Raw genomic sequence first — 9,714 nt, forward strand, 5'->3', positions numbered from 1 at the left:
CAAGTGCATGCGCCCTATAGCAAAAAAAAAAAAAAAAGAGAGAGAGAGGGAGAGAGACAGTTTCTATGAGGATATCCTTTACCTTTGAATCTGAGCTAGCTTGTGACAATAGAGTTCAATGAGATAAGTGACTTCTATGACTGGCCATGTAATGGACATTCTTGGGATGTTCGTTCTAAGCAAAGCTGCCACAGAAGGAGTTGTTATCATCAGGCCAAGATGCTAGAGAGGCTATATACACATGCTAAAGGTGGTGGTTCATCATCCACACGAATGCACCTGATGTGGAATGAGCCTTTTCAAGCCTTTCTGATCAGTTCATCCACTCTCTGGAAAACTCCAACCTTAGTGAATTCCACAAGGAGCAAAGATATGCCCATGGACACCCACAAAATACACACAGAATGTAACCTCTGTTTCACACTGCTAAGTTTTGGTATGGTTTGTTACATATTAATAGTACCTAGGCTAGATATTGGTGACTATATTTGTATGACGACAAGGAGAGAATTAAGAGCAATTAGTGCAAATTATGAAGATGCATGTATTAATTCAGTATGAAGAAAAACTTTCTAGTATACTTTATAATGGAGTGTGTCATGCAAAAGATCTAGATTATTGACACTGGACACAGGAGGCAGAATTGTGACCATAGGCTTGAGATGTCCTAGGAATAAAAATATCAGAAAAAGAGGAAATAAGAACAGCTTCCAACTATGAGAATAGTTGTTGCCTGCAAAGTGATACTAGAATGATAATATCTCATTTTATTCAATCCTCACGTATCAATGTGGTCCAACTATATACAATGGGTTTTCAAACAGTTCAATGAAAACACATATTATGAAAAAGTATGCATGAATTTCAAAATGTTTTGAACACAAATAAAATTGTACTTGAATTCCATTTTTTCCACAAACTTTTTCAAGTATCCTCATGTTTATTTAATTTAAGCATCAGGACAACATTTTAAGATAAATTGGGGCTTTTATTGTCCTTGTTTTATAACCATAGTTAATGTGTTTGTTAAATAATTATTGTCAGGATTAGACAAACACATTGTATAATATAATTAACCACCAGAAAAACCCTGTGGGATACCTACTGTTGTTACTTTTATTTTATCCAGGAGGTAACTTAGGCAGAAAGGATAAATAATTGAACCAATGTACATAGTGAGTGGGGGGAAGCAGAGTCAAGTACCCTTGGCTGACATTCTGAGACCTCCTAGGCTGGATACATAAGAATGTATTCCACATTAATGACAATAATTTTTTATATATTTGACTTTTTTTTCGAATGTTCTTAGGAATATTTTTGTGTGGTGTGTCTTAGGGATAGTTTTGTTCAATTTGTTTTGTGTGGAATGTCTTAGGATTGTTTTATGGTTTTGGTCTGTTTTGTGTGGTGTGTGTCTATTTGCACACGTTTACATGTGTACATAAATGAATTTGATTGGGCAATGGAAAAGCAACTATTTAATGAATATTTAGATGGATGAAAAATTTTATCAATTTTTATATCTTAGCTTATTGATGTCTAGAGTATGCACTTACTTGGCCAACCCACTTAAGACACACACCTTAAAGTTTCTCAAAACCACAACGTGGTGGTATTGTATAATTTTTAAAGATAGGGAGAATGCTTTCTTTCTCCCTTCCCTCTGTCTTTCCCTCTCCCTCCCTTATGATAATAAACTAATATTCTCTTAGATGCTTATTCCATGCCAGGCATGTTGCTGAGGAATTTAATTCTTTTAACCTCCTCAGTAAGGTAGAATGATATCGTCACAACTTCTGGATGAGAAACTGAGGTTCGGAGAGCTTTTCCGACAAAGATCTTTCAAGTGACAGTGTCATGGCTTGATCTCAAGGCTTTTTATAGCACAAGATCATTACATGAACTACCCAAAAATGTTACTGTTAAACTAAGCCTAATAAAATTGAACCCCCTACAAATCCTTTTAGAAAAAGTACACAGTGTCCTTAAAGGTCCATTCCAAGGTAAACAAACCCTTACATTAATAAATACCCTTGATATCTTTTAGTTAATAATCTCTTACTACAATATAAATATTTTTCTTTTTCTCATTTAGACAGAGATTTAGATATTCTGGCTTTCTCCATCTGTGAAACAATGTCAGTGTGCACATTACTGATGGCACTCGTCTCCTACTCTGTTGAACGTAGCACCATAGTCTGGTGGGGGAGCACTCAAGTAAGGACTGTGCTATTGTTGACTGAGACCGAGGCAGTCCTTGGTTAAAATCCCCTTTATGAAATTCAAATTCTGTGACTTGGTACCGAGTATGTAATCTCTTGTAAACTTCATGCATCCTTTCCGTTAGGGTATCCAGTACTATGGGCTATGAAAAAATTCACAAACTCAGTAAATGGAGAGAAAAGATGTACCCCCTTTGCAAGAGAGGAAAGGGGCCAGATACAGAGAGTTGTGCTGGACCTGAAGGGTAACCGCTATGGGCCTTTATCAGGTCTTAAGGAAAGAGGGGTTACAGTCAGGCAGTCAGTGTGGTCAGACTGTCTGCCAGTCTTCCACAACAACTGAGCTTTCTAGTCGTTATCTTTGGTATCATTCATTTTGGTGCCACCATCAAGTGATGTAGCAATCTTTATGTCTGTAGACAAGAACTTAGAAAAGAATAAGGTCAGCCATCTGTAATGAAGTCAAGACTTGGAGGTGAGAGAAAGGAGGGGGAAGAAAGAAATGCCCGAGAAAAAAATAATAAATGCCTGGGAAAGGGAAACCATGTCTGAGGAACCTGAGAGGCACTGAGTATGCCCTTTCACTTTCTAAAAGAAAAAGTGCTATTACCTGCTGCTGCACAGGACTTAGTGAGAATTCAGTGAGATCACAGGAGTAATCAGCACGGTGGGTGTCATGGTGAAAATAGCTACTGGACCTTGTCCTTTATCCACACATAACCCTTAAAAACCCTGCAAAATAGGTACCACTATTATTATTGTTGCAAGTTCAAAAATGAGGACTGGAAATACAGAGAGGCTAGATGAGTTGCACGATGTTATCAAGCTAGCTAGTTAGAAAAGCCCGGATTAAACGCAAGCAATCTGGCCGTTCTTAATCGCACAGGTACACACACCACCTGAGTAGGTAGACAAACATGGTAGCTATTTCTAATCAGTAATAAGAGTAGGGTTCAAGCATGTTTATTTCAATGTCGTCCATCAGCAGGATCATATACAACTAACTCTCCTGCATTATGTTGAATATAACATTCCTTAGCTATAAAATGAAAATTAGAGCACTTATTTCTAAGAACAGTCTTAGATAATGCAATTTCATAAAATAATGGGATACATTATAGTAAAATACTATAATTATATGAATCAGTAAATTTGTAGTTGATATTACTTCAGTGAGGAATTGACAATAATATGGATGCCCATAAGAAAAATCAGCAGTTGGGCCAGCTGCAGTGGTGCAGCAGTAACGTAACACTTTGCACCGCTGGTCTGCGTGGGAAGGTCATGGGTGCGTATTCCAAGGCCTCTTTATGCATGACTGACATGTGTATGGCCAGGATCCAGGCCAGCAAGGCGGGAGTGGATCACCATGTGAAGGTCCTGTTGAGAGTGCCTCTCTCTCTGTCTCAGAAACAACCTGAATGCCCACAAAGAGATGAATGGATTGAAAATATGTGTTACACACAGGCCACAGACTACTACTCAGTCATTAGAAGAAAAAAAGAAAGAAAAAGGAAATAAAAATGAGACCCTGGTATTTGATTGAAAGTGGATGAATATGCAAGATTTACTGCTAAGCAAAGCAAGCCAGACTATGAAAGTCGCCATTTAATATACACTGGATGTCTTCAGTCTATGGCAGAAACGGAATGATCAGAAGGTACAAAAGCATAGAGAGCAACTGTGGATACTAGAGACAGTGTGGGAGGAGAGGGGGAGAGGGGGAGAGTGACACAGAGGGAATCAAGAGGGAAAAGAAAGAAGCGAAGCATTTAAGGGACACGAAAATGGAAAATTATCTGTTGATGATAATGGGTGGTAATACATATGACTTGACTAATATTCAGCGTATTCATGATGGGAACATTCATTTTGTATGCTATAATGACACACGATGATTGAATGTAAAAAAAGAGAAGAAATAAAAAACATAAACTTTAAAATATGAAAAAAAAAGAGCATTTAGTAAGCACGAAGTCTCTGAAACTCCCAAACATGTCACAAGGCCAGCCCATCTTATTTACTCCTAACGACAGCACACGGAGTGAGGCACAGTGTAGTCACATAACACACATGTGACCTTATTCAAAATCAAGTACTTGTACCCAACCAAAAAAAGTTGAAATAAGAGGAAAAAAGGAAACAGCAAAATGTAAAAATGCTCTGCTTTTATCCCACTTCATGAATACATGTCCCTAAGGGAACACGATTTGGCAGACTTTGATATATTTTTCCCTCGTTTAGTCCCGGCTCCTTTGTTCATCTCATAACAACGTCTGACATTTAAGTAAATGCTTTATTGTTACAAACTGTTTCAAAGTTTATATATTTATTTATTCTAAGAGAGAGACACACATAGAAAAGAGAGACACACAGAGAGACAGAGAGATTCAGAGACATTGCCATCCCCAACAAGGTCTTAATGCCAGAATCTCGCCCCAGTCTGAGCCGGTCTAGGTCATGGGCACACACAGCAGCAGGGAGGTCTGGGGGCACGAACTGGGTCTTTCCTGTGGGAGTCCAGTTACTTCACCACTGCACCATTGCCCGGCCCACGACGCGTAAGTATACTCTTGAAAAGGACATAGTCTTTATAGAACATCATCTGTAGGCATAAACCAATTTATTTATCTGTAGTTTAAATGAAGAAACAGATCCCTTCTAAAATAGAGGGGGAAACTGTCAGGATGGGTTTATTCAGAAAGCGTATGTCTATATATCTTAGGCACTTGAGAAATTTTTAGGGATAACTTTGGTGGTTAGTGATTTATTCTGTCTGCCTTTTTAGAAACAAGTCTCTAAGAAAATGGAATTCTGTTATACAGTTTTACAAATTAGGAAACTGAGACTTAGTTTATACCTCCTTGGGAGTAGCAGAGCTGGGATTTAAATCTCGTCCCAATTATTCTGTGTTACTTCCCAAATAAAGCAGTAACTTTTAAGGACAATTGGATATACTTTTATATATTAAAAAAGGTTCATCTACAATATATAATTCAAATCCCATTACGGTAAGGAAACAAAATTAAAAAGTCACTTTAACTCATTGGATTTACATTTCAAAACAGGGCAACCTATTTAAGTTGATTAATAGATACAACACTAATCTAACCATGAATTTTTTCCTTCTGACTATATTTGTAGTATAGCTGACAATTCTCTGATCTATTATTTTTCAAAAACTGCTACACAAATATACCCTTTTATATAATTAATCTTGTGTACTATGCTTAGATTTTAGTTTTACATTGCTTTTAAAACTTATTAAAACTATTTGTTTTTAAAATTTGTGTTCTTAAGATAATCACTGCTGGGGAAAGAAATAACTAATTGTACTGACTAGGTCAAGTAGGCCTTCATTCATTACGGGACCTTGAGCATTTGCATCGACCCCACCTTTCTTTCCCCAGATCTGTAGACATGACAGGGAACAGGAACCAAATGGAGAACAAAATCATCACAGTGTGAGAAAGGAATAAGGGATATCAGAATATGAAAGTCTTGACATATTTCTGGGAGATGGAAAGCGTAAAGCAGACAAGTAGAAGCTATAATTCAGAAAACACATGATGGAAGCGTTCAATGTGGGGTTTGCTCTTCCTGACAGAAGCATGAAAGACAGTTGAAGCTTGTATTAGCAGGTACAAAGAGCAGGAATAAGAAATAGGGCAAATGTCCAGGTAATTAGTTTAAATATTGAATGTGAAATAGCCATATTAGATGCTTTCCTCAACAACCCTCAAAGTAACATGGGACCAGGAGTTAGCGTAATGGCTATGTCGCTGGACTCCTACGTAGTCAACTGCGGTTCGCGTCCCAGACCTGGTGGCTTAAAACTCACACCAGGCGTGTGAGCATGCCTGCCCAAGATCCCAAGAGGAGAATGAAGGAGAAGGGATTGTGGTGTGGCCATCCCCCCTGGGGGGTGATTTCTTGCTTTCTGTCTCTCTGTCTCTCTCTGTCTGGTCTGGCGAGCGCACATGCCCTTTAGCAAAAACCTCTAAAAAATAAAAGTAAAATATAATATGAACCATTCTGGGGGTATGTGAGGATATTTGAGAGCAAAGCTCTCCTGCAGATACAAGTGACAGTGTTCCACGTTATGACACACATAGCACAACTGAAGTCTTCTAATTCAAACACCTGCCCAGGAATGAAGTAAACTTCCTTCTTATACAGAAAGATATTTTCAATAGAGATTAAAATACGAAAAAAGCACCCTCATACAAGCCACCAATATTGGCAAATCTAGACCTGGATTTGTAAGTATAGAAAGAAAACCAAAGCTATAATTAGGCATCTGAGAAAAGCAGCTTTACAAAAGGGAGAAGACTCAGATGGACAACAGAATAACTAACCCAGGAGGTAGAAATAAAAGGTTGTGTAGAGTACAAACAAAACATGCAACAGAATTATAATGACTATTCTCAGGGAAGTGCAAAAAGTGCAGCATGATAAGTCAAGAAAAGGCTTTCTGGAAAAGCAAAAGAGGACACTGGGGAAAAAAAAGGAGAGGCTAGGAATTAAAATACATGACTACAATATCTTTCTTCTAGCAATATGACAGATTAGCTATCCAAAACTCCCCCAGTGGGTGATCTGCAAAAAAACAAGACTAGTGATCTATAACCACACGCATAACAAGTGCTAGAGTCCAGGGAGTGAAGTCAGTTGTGAGCCTGCAACGTCCTGGAGACATTTACAGAGACTAAGGCCCTAAAGCTTCAAGCATCTTGACAGAGACCTGACTAATATCTGTAAGAAATTCAAACTGGACTAGAAAGGATGCACCCTCACGGGGGGACAAAGTACGAAAAGTAAATTAAACATCACCAAAAAATTACCCTTAAAGCAACAATGAGAAAAAATTATTGGTCTCATTTAAGTTCTTGATCAAGAAACTAAAAGCTTCTCCTTTGAACTTGTATCCATTAACTGGTCTAAAACTGGATTTGAAGTCTAACTTTACATTTAACCTTGTGATTTCCAAACCCCAAATCTGGGGTTTTAATTTTATGTAGTGTCTCAAATGCCAGAGAAAACAGATAAAACACAAAAGATATTATTCTGAAGGAATACTTCCTATAGCCAAACCTCAAAGAAAAGAACTCTAAGAGTCACAAAAAATGAAAATTCGAAACAAACACACACAAACACCCACATTAACAATTCACAAGGAAGTAAGTTTCTATCGCAATAACTAGCAGATATAAAAGCAAGAGAATTATAACAAAAATGTAAGAAGAAGAGTAGAAGTTAATATAGGAGACATGAACGTACAGTTGAAAACAATCAAAAGTGCAAAGTTAATGCAACAAAAGGCTAGAAGTTTACAACTCTTTGGCAAGTTTCCTCAAGAGAGAGAAGTAACAGAGGCAACACTAGGAATGAAAGGGGGGGGGACACACCCATGTATGAAAGAGATTAAAATTACTTTTAAAAATACACAAATAGTCTGTGTGCACAAATTTGAACATTTAGATAAAATGACCAATCCTTTTATTTTAGAATTATTTATTGAATTTCACTTATTATTATTACTTTGCTATAGGGCACACGCACGCACTAGAGACAGACTGAGAGAATGAAAGTGAGAAAGTAACCCACCAAGTCCAGGACTTGAACTGCAGCCGACCATGTGGGAGTCCAGTGCCTTAACCACCATGCCACCTACTGGCCCCTAAAATGACCAATTCTTAGGAAAACATTGTTTACAGAAATGACTCAAGAAGAAATAGAAAATCTATGGTCCTGTAATGATTCTTGAAATTGAAGGTATAGCTGAAAATACACACAGAGACACACACCATGCATGCACACAAAGACACCCAAGTCTGAGGTCTTTCATTAGGAAATTTTAGCAACAATTAACAATGTGATTTTAACCTTTTCCAAATGTTTGTATAAATTTTGTGGGAAAAACACTTCCCCACTCCTCATATCTTAAATACTAAGCAAGAAAGAGTCTTTCTATATAAGAAAAAGACAACTAGTAGGCAATTTCTCTTAAGAACATGGCTGGGAAATAGTAAAGGAAGTATTAGCAAACCAAGTCTAGCAATACAGTAAACAGATGATTTTAAAATAGACTGGGGTTACTGAATTTGAAAAGACCTTTCCCTTTTAACAATCCAAAAATAAAATTTAACTTCTTAGTAGATTAAGGATAAAAAGAATATAACTTTCAAGAGAAATGATTCATCTTTAAATAAAATACCACACCTATTATAATTAAAAGCTTTTAGCACACTAGTACTTACTCCATAGATCTATTGAAATAACTGTGCACTAATAAATGTTTAAAAACACAAAAAATCTTAAACCATGTGGTTACGAGGTGGCTGGCACATGGTATCACTGTATTTGTCTTTATAAAATAACTTCTAATTTTTTTTTTTTCCATAGGATGCATGTCCTAGCCAGAGAGAGACTGAGAAAGAGAAACGGAAAGTGAGAAATCACTCGCCGGGGACATGGCCACACCACAAGTTGTTCTTTCTATTCTCCTCTTGGGATCTTAGGCACACTTGCATACACACCCCGTGTGAGTTTTTTTGTTTGTTTGTTTTTTTGAGAGATTTTCACTGTAGGGCGCGTGCGCTCGCCAGACAGACAGAGAGAGACATAGAGACAGAAAGCGAGAAATCACCCCCCAAGGGAGATGGTCACGCCGCAATCTCTTCTCCTCCATTCTCCTCTCGGGATCTTGGGCACGCATGCACACGCACCCGACGTGAGTTTTAAGCCACCTGGTCCGGGACGCCAACCGCAGTCGACTACATGGGAGTCCAGCGATATAGCCATTACACTAACTGCTGGTTCCCCACACCCCGTGTGAGTTTTAAGCTACTGGTTCTAGGACTTGAAATGTGATCAGCTACATGGGAGTCCAGCAACGCAAACGTTACGCCATATGCTGGTCCCTATTTTTATAAAACACAAAATAAAACATGGGTATTTGGTCAAGGGTCTCTAAAGATTTCTAAAGCAAAGTAATGCTTAGTGGTCAAACAACAACAAAAAGAATGCAAATATATATTACAATGAAGATTAAGATATTGATTTAGTTATTTAACATTGTATTATAGATACTAAGTTGGATGGAAAAAGGCAAAAAGTAAATTGGGCATATTAAAATGTCAAAGGGTCATATGAGCGGCTATTCACATATTTCTTGCCTATACAGACCAGGACTACACATGTGTGCCCATGACCCTGGCTGGCAGAGGCTGGGGGTAGACTGTGGCATGGAGAACCAGGAGGGAGTGCCTGTCTCTCTGTCTGTTTCTCTTTCTCTCATGAAATAAATAAATAAACATTAAAAACACACACAGATTTCTGATAAAGGTAAACTAAGGCACTTTAACCATCATGGTAAAATTTAAGAAGGCTTAAAATTTACAGAGGGAAGAGAAGTGATGAGAGGTGAAGACAGGTGATAACCTTGCATCATGCATTAGCGTACTTTTACCTATTGTACTAATTCCCTACA

Source organism: Tupaia chinensis, unplaced genomic scaffold (assembly GCF_000334495.1).
Source record: "Tupaia chinensis unplaced genomic scaffold, TupChi_1.0 Scaffold000555_1, whole genome shotgun sequence".
Lineage (NCBI taxonomy): Eukaryota > Metazoa > Chordata > Mammalia > Scandentia > Tupaiidae > Tupaia > Tupaia belangeri.